Source organism: Temnothorax americanus, unplaced genomic scaffold (assembly GCF_048541705.1).
Source record: "Temnothorax americanus isolate GAGA-0224 unplaced genomic scaffold, ASM4854170v1 Scaffold8, whole genome shotgun sequence".
NCBI classification, from domain to species: Eukaryota; Metazoa; Arthropoda; class Insecta; order Hymenoptera; family Formicidae; genus Temnothorax; species Temnothorax americanus.
The window spans coordinates 6,177,521-6,189,629 of record NW_027509802.1 but is presented as its reverse complement, the minus strand read 5'-3'; the positions used below and the strand labels follow the sequence as shown (position 1 = coordinate 6,189,629).

The window sequence follows — 12,109 nt, the reverse complement described above, 5'->3', positions numbered from 1 at the left end:
TGACGCGCTTTCCAAAAATGTTTAAATCAATTTAGTATCTATATGGTTTATTAACGTACAACAAATAAATTTAACTAAAAATTCATATATGTTTATATTAATTGTTTAAAGAAAATCTGATTTTTGAAAAAATTTAAAAATAAAAACGTCATAATGGTGTGTTTGAACAGTAGCGCGGAATATACATATAACCACTATCAAAATTCTTTATCCTCCTATTTATATATTTAAATTACAGGAATTTTATACATAATAATAATACAATTTTTGTATCTGACGTAGAAAAAAAATAAGCAATTTAACAAATTTGTATGCATAATTCTAATAAATAAATAAATATCTGAAATCAATAAAAAATTTAATATTTAATACATGTGTGCATATAGCTACACTTTTACTTGCAAAAATATTATTATTTACATATTTATCAGGTGATATTACAGACATTTGTTTTAACCTTACTCCAATAAAATACTGTATAATTTTTTGTTTCAAAGAATGACAATTTGGTATATATCATATGTTAGATTATTACAGATATCAGTATAAAATTTTCTTAAATCAATACATTTATCATAAACTATGTTAAAATAAAATCTGAATATTTTTTTAATATTTAAAATAAAATAAAATGTTTTCTCATCAATAAAAAATAATGTATCATTTTTAAAACAACGTATACGCGTTAATGCAGCATATGCTCGGGTTTTCCCACATTTCAGGAGCAAAGTGCTCCTATGCATTATAGATATAATTCCATTAAAAATTTTTATATTTATCAAAAAATAAATAATATTAAAGTATCTATATAAATATCAAAGTTGTCGATGTTCAATATTACCTGACACAATGCAGAATGTTTACTAGGTACCCAATTTTCCCGATTAACATTTTTAATCCAAATTGCACATCTTTCAGGTTCTTTCAAAGGAAAGTAGCACATTTTTTTTTTATTTTGTGTTGAAGAATTAGAACAACCTTTGGCTGCACAACGAGGCATTTCAAATCAAATCTAAGCTAACAATAAAATAATCTCAAGTAATATATACGTATGTACTATATAAGTTGGAAGTTAGCATTACAAATGTATTATACATGTACCTATATCAAATTTAAAAAATAATTAAGAGGTTTTATATAATAAACATATTAATATTATAAAAATTTATTTCATTTTAATATTTGAGAATTGTAAATATTTTATGATACTATTAATAACTGTGCATCAAATCTCAAATGCTTTAAAATATTCTTCTTCTTTCTTTATTTTTTAATAAAAAAAAGAAGCAAAAGCAATTAAAACATTGATAGAAAACATTAGTTAGATTATATCTTATATATTTAATTAATTTACTAACCTCTTAACCTGTAAGTACTAGCCTATTCAAAATTCTTGTTTATTTTTCGATAAAAGAACTTTTATTACTTGCTATAAATTATTATGTTAGCATAAAGCTGGTATCATACAATGTACGATTTCTTGAATAATTGCGCGTTGTTTGCACAAATCTCGCAAGCGCCAAGCAGAAACGTCAATATTATAATTGATAAATTTGATCAATTTCTTTACACTAAACATAATTTTTGACCTATATTAGCATTATTATTACAATTTTGATTTAATACTTTATAATTTTAAAGAAAATAATTTATTATTTAAATATGTTATAAATATTTTTAATAATGATAACTTAAATTTCCCTCGTAGTTGTCCTGAACAATATGGCGGATCAAAGCACCAATTAAAAGTTGTCTAAACGGTGTCCAATCTCTTACTTGAGGATCTCTAGTGTGGAGTAGATCGAAGCGCGAAAGTCACTCCACTCCATCCCGGCCTAGGGCAAAACAAAGTCTATCATATCTGTACAAAATTACCTTTTTTAAAAAAAAGGTAAAGAAAGGCGCCAAGTACACGCATAGTAGTGTATATGTTGTTACCTCGAAAAAAAAACAGTGGTAGTATTATACCTTAAAAAAATCTAAGTAACAAGTGGTAGACGAAATCTTTGTATCTTGAAAAATCTCGAAAAAACCTAAACAGTGGTATCTTCACCTAAAAAAAAAACAAAGTAGTAGTATTATACCTCGAAAAAACCTAAGTAACAAGTGGTGGACGTAAGCTTTGTATCTCCAAAAATCTCATCACAAAATTACGTTACCTTATCAAAAAATGAGTCGCGCTTCAAGTGATCTATTATTACAATTACAAAAAAGAAATGATATCTCTTTTTAAATTACAGCGCCAATTACAGAGAACATACACTGAGAAAAAAAATTTGTCAATCCCAAGAAATATCTAGTCCGATACGTTCAACTAAACATTTTAGTTAGTTAACTAAACATTAGTTGAATTAATTAATTCTTGATTAAAGAAACGAAATAAATTGTTGAAACAACTAATATTTAGTTAACTAACTAAAATGTTTAGTTGAACGTATCAAACTAAATATTTCTTGGGATTAACAATTTTTTTTCTCAGTATATTTTTCGAGATACAAAGATTACGTCTGCCACTTGTTACTTAGGTTTTTTCGAGGTATAATATTACTACTGCTTTTCTTCGATTAGAATAAAAAATTGAATCATGAAGAATTACACAGAGGTAACAGTACAAAATACAAATATTTTATTAAAATATTTAAACCCAACAAGGGAATACAAGGTATTTAAATACAAAGTTTATATATGTATTTTAAAAGATTTAATCGCATCGCAAAGAATTACAGAGGTAACAGTACAAAAAATAAAAATATTTTATTAAAATACATAAATTTTTCTTGTCAAAAAACTTGGCGCTGCTAGACCTTAAAATTAGGTCAGCTTGGTGTGTGTGTGCGAGCGAGTGGGTGTGGGCGATGTGTGTGTGGGCGATGTGTGTGTGTGTGTGTGTGTGTGTGTGTGTGTGTGTGTGTGTGTGTGTGTGTGTGTTGTGTGTGTGTGTGTGTGTGTGTGTGTGTGTGTGTGTGTGTGTGTGTGTGTGTGTGTGTGTGTGTGTGTGTGTGTGTGTTGGTGTGTGTGTGTGTGTGTGTGTGTGTGTGTGTGTGTGTGTGTGTGTGTGTGTGTGTGTGTGTGTGTGTGTGTGTGTGTGTGTGTGACGGTGAATAATGCGGCTTATTATTAAGTATAGGATAAGTTAGGATAAGTTTAGATTTTTAAAGCGATTAGAATTAAAAGTATAGAATAAGTATAGAATAAGTAATATTTACATTTGTAAAAGGTCTCTCTCTCTCTCTCTCTCTCTCTCTCTCTCTCTCTCTCTCTCTCTCTCTCTCTCTAGCAGCGCCAAGTTTTTTGACAAGAAAAATTTATGTATTTTAATAAAATATTTTTATTTTTTGTACTGTTACCTCTGTAATTCTTTGCGATGCGATTAAATCTTTTAAAATACATATATAAACTTTGTATTTAAATACCTTGTATTCCCTTGTTGGGTTTAAATATTTTAATAAAATATTTGTATTTTGTACTGTTACCTCTGTGTAATTCTTCATGATTCAATTTTTTATTCTAATCGAAGAAAAGCAGTAGTAATATTATACCTCGAAAAAACCTAAGTAACAAGTGGCAGACGTAATCTTTGTATCTCGAAAAATATACTGAGAAAAAAAATTGTTAATCCCAAGAAATATTTAGTTTGATACGTTCAACTAAACATTTTAGTTAGTTAACTAAATATTAGTTGTTTCAACAATTTATTTCGTTTCTTTAATCAAGAATTAATTAATTCAACTAATGTTTAGTTAACTAACTAAAATGTTTAGTTGAACGTATCGGACTAGATATTTCTTGGGATTGACAAATTTTTTTTCTCAGTGTATGTTCTCTGTAATTGGCGCTGTAATTTAAAAAGAGATATCATTTCTTTTTTGTAATTGTAATAATAGATCACTTGAAGCGCGACTCATTTTTTGATAAGGTAACGTAATTTTGTGATGAGATTTTTGGAGATACAAAGCTTACGTCCACCACTTGTTACTTAGGTTTTTTCGAGGTATAATACTACTACTTTGTTTTTTTTTTAGGTGAAGATACCACTGTTTAGGTTTTTTCGAGATTTTTCAAGATACAAAGATTTCGTCTACCACTTGTTACTTAGATTTTTTTAAGGTATAATACTACCACTGTTTTTTTTTCGAGGTAACAACATATACACTACTATGCGTGTACTTGGCGCCTTTCTTTACCTTTTTTTTAAAAAAGGTAATTTTGTACAGATATCACGCCTTTTTGTAGTATTACGCATTGTATAAACAGTATGTACAAGGTGTTATTTCGAGGTATAATACTACCACTTTGTTTTTTTTTATGGGAAGAACGTAAAACATATGTACTACTATGAGTGTACTTGGTGTATTTTTTTACCTTTTTTTTGAAAAAGGTAATTTTGTACGGATATCACGCCTTTTTGTAGTGTTACGCATCTTAATCTTAACAAAAAAATTACACCTTATAAAGAAATGTGTCTGAAGTTGTAAATATATATATATACACATTGCCGGACATTGCTTTTATGTATAATATGCATGTATATTACGTTGCTTGTATAAATTATTTCTTACCAACTTTTTCCAAAAATTATTTTTACGTCAGACATAATTTTAATTCATCCAATTTTTATTATGTCTAAACATAATTTTTGTCCAATTTTTATTATGTCTAGACATAATTTTAATTCAGCGATTTTTATTATGTCATGACATAATTTTAATTCTGCCGCTAAGGAAATTTTAAGTCGATTTTTATGAATCAAGCTTGAATTCAATGTTTAGGTGTCCCAGGTTGCCGATGACGAGGTCCACATAGCGCGCTCTATAGTTTTCGGTGTCCAGGTGTATTAATACCTTGAATTTGATGGCCACGTGTTCCAAGTTGCCGATGACGAGGTCCACATAGTGCGCTTCGTAGTTTTCGGTGTCTACATGTATTAATACCTCGAATTCGATATCTACGTGTCCTACATTGGGTGCGTTCAGCCGATACTTTGCTAGCCTAGCAATCGTGAGCAGTCGCTCGTTTTCGCTCGTTTCCTCTTTTTTGACTTACTGGATTAAAGAGAGAAGAAACGAGCACAAACGAGCAACTGCTCACGATTGCTAGGCTAGCGGAGTATCGGCTGAACGCACCCATTCAGATTTAAAGTTATTAATACACCTAGACACCAAAAACTATGAAGCGCATTATGTGGACCTCGTCATCAGCAACCTGGGACACCTAGACATCAATTTCAAGGTATTAATACACGTAGACACCAAAAACTACGGAGCGCACTATGTGGACCTCGTCATCGGCAACCTGGGACACCTAGACATCGAATTCAACGTACAATTACACCTGGACACCGAAAACTATGAAGCGCACTATCTGGATCTCGTCATCGGCAACCTGGGACACGTGAACATCAAATTCGAGGTATTATTACACCTAGACACCGAAAAATACGGAGCGCGATATCTGGACCTCGTCATCGGCAACCTGGGACACGTGGACACCAAAAACTACGGAGCGCACTATGTGGACCTCGTCATCGGCAACCTGGGACACGTAGACATCGAATTCAACGTATTATTACACCTGGACACCGAAATCTATGAAGCGCATTATCTGGATCCCGTCATCGGCAACCTGAGACACGTGGACATCGAATTCAAGATATTAATACACGTAGACACCAAAAACTATGGAGCGCACTGTGTGGACCTCGTCATCGGCAACCTGGGACACGTAGACATCGCATTCAACGTATTATTACACCTGGACACCGAAAACTACGAAGCGCACTGTGTGGACCTCGTCATCGGCAACCTGGGACACGTGGACATCGAATTCAAGGTATTAATACACGTAGACACCGAAAACTACGGAGCGCACTATGTGGACCTCGTCATCGGCAACCTGGGACACGTAGACATCGCATTCAACGTATTATTACACCTGGACACCGAAAACTACGAAGCGCACTGTGTGGACCTCGTCATCGGCAACCTGGGACACGTGGACATCGAATTCAACGTATTATTACACCTGGACACCGAAAACTATGAAGCGCACTGTGTGGACCTCGTCATCGGCAACCTGGGACACGTGGACATCGAATTCAAGGTATTAATACACGTAGACACCGAAAACTACGGAGCGCACTATGTGGACCTCGTCATCGGCAACCTGGGACACCTAGACATCGAATTCAACGTACGATTACACCTGGACACCGAAAACTACGAAGCGCACTGTGTGGACCTCGTCATCGGCAACCTGAGACACGTGGACATCGAATTCAAGATATTAATACACGTAGACACCAAAAACTACGGAGCGCACTGTGTGGACCTCGTCATCGGCAACCTGGGACACGTAGACATCGCATTCAACGTATTATTACACCTGGACACCGAAAACTATAAAGCGCACTATCTGGACCTTGTCATCGGCAACCTGGGATACATAGACATCAAATTCAAGCTTGATTCATAAGAATCGACTTAAAAATTCCCTAGCGGCACTTTCTGCCAAGCATAGAGAACCTACTTTTCCGTTGACTCAATATTTATTATATATATACCTAATTTTTACTTAAATAGAAATCTTCCTCCTGACCGATAAGTTTATCGACCTATTTTGAAATACGCGCGCGATATCGAAACTGGCGATACCTGCGCCGCCAGCGTCGAAAAAGTGAAAGTGACGTTTCTCTGATGACGTCATAATGAATGCGAGCGGTTGACGTAGAAGAAAGTATCTTAAAAAAAATTTTTGACATTTGGACTTTGCGTCGCAATATCTCCGCTCGTAGGGCACGTAGCGGAATATTATAAGAGAAACCCCCCCCTAATTGGACCCCAAGCTATCGATCAAGCCTAATTAGAACTTGATCCGTTCACTCGTTATCGAGATCTCAACATCTCGTATACTCGCAACCCGTCGCGTCGCGTAAAAGAGTCACGGTGCGGTCTCGCTTCGCGTGTACTTGGCGCGAGACACTACCGTGTCTCTTGATATTGTATAATTCAGGATTTTAACTTTCCAGTCTTTCCACTTGCACCTATACCCTTGCCTGCGGAGGAGAAGCGGTATCTCCTCCTTCGCTTACATATGTACTGTCTACACACACATCAGCATACATATCAGCAAATTACTTCCCTTAGTATCAACACAAACTGTTATATATTTCTCAAACTTTTTTTGTTCATAACTTTTAAATAAGCAATGAGCAACGATTAAGTTATAAAGAAAAGTTACTCAGGGTCATGTCCTTGGCAACATATGTCAAGGTCAAGGTCATCGGAGGTGCTCCCCCTAAAGTGAATAATTACCGAAGTAATATTATTATGAGTATATACACTTTTCAACAGAAAATTAAAGGATCACTTAAAATTACCGCTAAAAAGGACTATGGCGTACACGGAAAAAACAAAATTTATTCTTAAAATTTTTTTAATTTTATCGCAAAATATAAGATTTAAATTTTTTTTTTTTTTTTTTTTAAATTATTACGCTACCATTTTCTTTTACTGAGTTATGACGCTTTAAAATGCATTGTTACGAATTATTGCGAATAAACATCGCGAATGACGAATTGCAAATTACGCGCGCATATTGAAGGCTTTCCGGCAAGCGACACAAGTCGACACAAATGTCATTCTATCTTTCTTTTTTGGCTATAAGTAACAAAGACAAAATGATATGAGGACCTAAGTCGTCTACAGACGATTCCGAGTCTCGATATCGAACTCGCGAAACTCATGTTCGACCGTTAGACGCCGTGCCGTCGTAGCGGTGAGATACCGACGACGAGAAAGGCGCCGAGCTGATGCGACGACCGGTCCGTGGACCGGCCTAGTGTCACATTGTTTTGAGCCTTTTGACTCACGAGACTCCTAGAGATAATATATTGCCACCTTTGACTAAAGAGGTACGGCCTTAGAGGCGTTCAGGCATAATCCCACGGATGGTAGCTTCGCACCATCGGCCGCTCTACGGAGTGTGTGAACCAAATGTCCGAACCTGCGGTTCCTTTTCGTACTGAGCAGGATTAAGTCCCTTGCACAATAGGCGATAGCGATAGCGATAGCGACAGCGATATCGACAGCGATAGCGACAGCGACAAGGTTGCCGACAAAGCTATACCTTTGTCGGCAACTTTGTTGATGTCGCTATCGCTACCGCTATCGCTATCGCCTATTGTGCAAGGGGCTTTAACTATCGCAATGATTAGTCATCAGTAGGGTAAAACCCGTAAAACTAACCTGTCACACGACGGTCTAATCCCATTTTACATGTAGCGAAAAGCGAGTAAGAATCTGTGAAATATAGATTGACCGTAAAATAAAAGTTTATAAACTAACCTTAGTTAGTTTATAAATTGCTAGCAAGTAGTGATACACAAAATCTTAAATTGCACGTACTAACATGACTCACCTCGTACTACACTGCTATAACTTTGTACGTTAAGTTAGGGGTCTAGCAGATATTAGTAATTTTACTACTGTCCGCTAGGTTGTAACACTTAATATGCTAATATAATAGATATTTCATATTACCCTACTATTCCACATTACCCGCACTTTCTCTTCTTTCAAGTAAACTTGAACCTGAACGAAATGGGTTTGAATCCTCTATGAGTACTTCGAAAAACAAGAAATTACTTCCAAGTGGACCCAAAGAACTTCGTCCAAAATGGACCATTGGCGCACAGCATTAAAACATATACCATTTTGTAGAGGTATTGTGTTATGTACACACTAGAAAATAATTTTAGGTTCTAGGACGGGGGCCGAAAGAAGTTATAACAAGTTCAAATACCAGTCTTAAGGATGTTCGATTCTGAATCGATTTTTATTAAATCAATTTTTTCTTAACAAAAAATCAATTTGTTTTCTATTCAATTTTGATATAAATCGGTTATTTTAATAGAAAATCTACTTTCGATTTGTTAATAAAAATTTATGTAGATGTTAGGTCAATCCGTTTTGTAAAATAAAAAACATCTTTATATAAATCAATTTTTCTTATTTTTGCTTATAATCTAGAAATATTAAAGTAAAAAAGTGAATTACTTTATAAGATATTTTACTTTTATTTTAATATTTAACTTTTACATGTAGCATATGTAATTGTTTAATTTTTACATTTTATTATTTTACCTTTCTTTATACATTCTGGTAAAATATGAAATATTTTGTCAAAATTCTTGATTTATCGTAATATTTTTATACGCAAAACGACAAGAGGAATTGATTTATGTATAAAACAATGTTATTATTTTCAAAATAAGATTTTCTTAAAAAGAATAAGATAATTTTTAAATCTTGAAAATAACTTTATCTAGAATAAAATTAACCTATTTATTTAAAATAATTTAATTCTGAGAGAGAGAGAGAGAGAGAGAGAGAGAGAGAGAGAGAGAGAGAGAGAGAGAGAGAGAGAGAGAGAGAGAGAGAGAGAGATAATAAATGTTTTTTAATAATAATTTTTTAAAAATAATTATAAAGAAAGACTAATGGATCATTCTGTATATTAGATGTAAAAAGTATTGTCTTAACATACGAGAATTGTTTGATAAGTTTGGTAAAAAAGTAAGTAAAACACATTTTTTTTTTTTTTTTTGAAAAAATCGTTCTTATTTCTTAACATAGTCTCCATCGAGGGCTATACACTTGGTCCAGCGAGTTTCCAATTTTTTAATACCGTCGGAAAAATTGGCTTTCTCAAACCCTGCAAAATACTCATTAACGGCAACGATGAGTTCCTCATTCGACGAGAATTTCTCCCCACCGAGCTAGGTTTTCAAGTTTGGGAACAGGAAGAAGTCGCACGGGGTCAAATCCGGAGAATAGAGTAAATGAAGAATCAATTCGAAGCCCAATTCGTGTCATTTTGCCATTGTGACGCACGGTCGACTTGTGGGACAGCGCGTTGTCTTGGTGGAAGAGCACTTTTTTGGCCGTTTTCTTAGTCCTTCTTTCAAATAGTCCAATAATGTTGGACAGTACTCTCCTGTTATTGTCTTACTCTTCTGCAAGTAGTCAATCAGGATAATTTCCCAATAACAGTGGCCATCACCTTTCTAGCCGACAAAACAGTTTTCGCCTTCTTTGGCGCACTTTTACCAGGCATTATCCACTGCTTTGACTGCTCCTTCGACTCAGGAGTGTAGTGGTGAACCAAGTTTCGTCCACAGTCACGAATCGACGTCAAAAGTCCTGTGGATTGCGCTTCAACATCGCCAAACACTGCGTTGAAACGTCCTTTCCAGTGTGTTTTGAGAGTTAGCAATCGCGGCACTCATCGTGCACACAGCTTTTTCACAGCAGTTTTGACGTAGAACTACGTCTTTGTCGACAGTAAGGAGGGAGTATAAGGGGGGTATTAGGGGGGGGTTGGGGTGGTATAAGGGGGGTTAAATCTAGGCACAGCCTGGAACGAATGCAACGAAAATATGTCACACTTTGAACGTTTATATCTTCGAAACTAATAATCGTAGAATAATGATCAACATCTCATTTTAAAGCTTAAGAAATCCCATTTATGATAAAACTAGTCGGAACCTTCAACTTCTTACTTCTTCGATACAGTAGCGTTATAAAGTTTAGCTAAATTTCTTGTAGATGCAACGAAAACATGTCACACTTTGAACATTTATATCTTCAAAACTAATAATCGTAGAATAATTAACATCTCATTTTAAAACTTAAAAAGTCCCATTTATGATAAAACTAGTCGGAACTTCTACTTTTTTTTCTGTACTTTCATAAATTATACATTACATCATCGTGGTAAAGAATATCTTACCACTTTTAGATATAAATTTTAATACATGTGTATATTAATATTTATTTTTTAATATTTTCTTTACATGAATCTAAATGAATCAACGTAAAAAAGGCGTGTTAAATCGATACTTGAGTATATCGAAATCTTCGCAAAAGTGACGAATTGTGTATTAAAAGTTAATATTGAAAAAAAAAAAAAATTAAACGGGCACAGTAACAACTGTGCCGCAAACAACAACGTAGAACTACGTCAACTGTCACTATTTTATGTTAAAGTATTCAGCGAAGGAAAGTAGACGTAGGACTACGTCAACTGTTTCACTGAATAATAGTGACAGTTGACGTAACCCTACGTCTACTTTCTTTCGCTGAATATTTAACATAAAATAGTGACAGTTGACGTAGTTTTACGTTGTTGTTTGCGGCACAGTTGTTACTGTGCCCGTTTAATTTTTTTATGCAAGATGTTACGATGCACTCGTTCTGTGGAGATGCCTACGGTATTAGCAATCTCTCGCACTTTCATTCGACGATCTTCCATAACCATATCATGGATTTTTTCCACGATATCCGACGTGGTGATTTCAATTGGGCGTTCGGAGCGCGCTTCATCTTCAGTGCAGGTTCGGCTACGTGCCTAACCTCCATGCGGAGTTTTTGCTTCCTTATAGAAAAAGCTTTGTGATGGTAAAAAATTTTTTTTTCAAGATTTTAAAGGAAATAGATTTAGAATGTTCTAAAATGTCGAGAAATCATATTAGTAGAAAATGTCCGGAAGTATGTATGATGTGTGTGTGTGTGTGTACGGATGGAATCCATACATACAAGGAAGCCTTATAAAACTGGGTCTAATCAACCAAATCTTAAAGAATTATATATTAAATAGGGGTAAAAAAGACCGAAGAAGATAATAAAATTAGAAATAACCCAATATCTCCAAATTTGCGGCAGTTATAGCTATCACAAATATTTCTCAATAAATAGTGGACCTTTGATCGCCTATGAAGCTAGGTCTAATAAACCAAATCTTAAAGAATTATATATCAAATAAGGGTAAAAAAGACCGAAAAAGATAATAGAATAAAAAATATCCTGATATCTCCAAATTTACAGAAGTTAGAGCATTCACACCCATTTACAAGGTGCACACACACACACACAAACACACACACGCACGCACGCACGCACGCACGCACGCACGCACGCACGCACGCACGCACGCACGCACGCACGCACGCACGCACGCACGCGCGCGCGCGCCACGCACACGCGCCACGTGCCACGCACACGCAGACACACGCACGCAATAACACGCACGCACGCACGCACGCACGCACGCA

The 12,109-nt window shown here is 34.9% G+C and overlaps 1 pseudogene; it reads right to left on the bottom strand.

Annotated features, from left to right (window-relative positions):
• Positions 1–9,367: 9,367 nt before the first annotated feature.
• On the bottom strand, positions 9,368–11,399 carry LOC143907437 (uncharacterized; annotated as a pseudogene).
• Between the last annotated feature and the right edge of the window lie 710 nt (positions 11,400–12,109).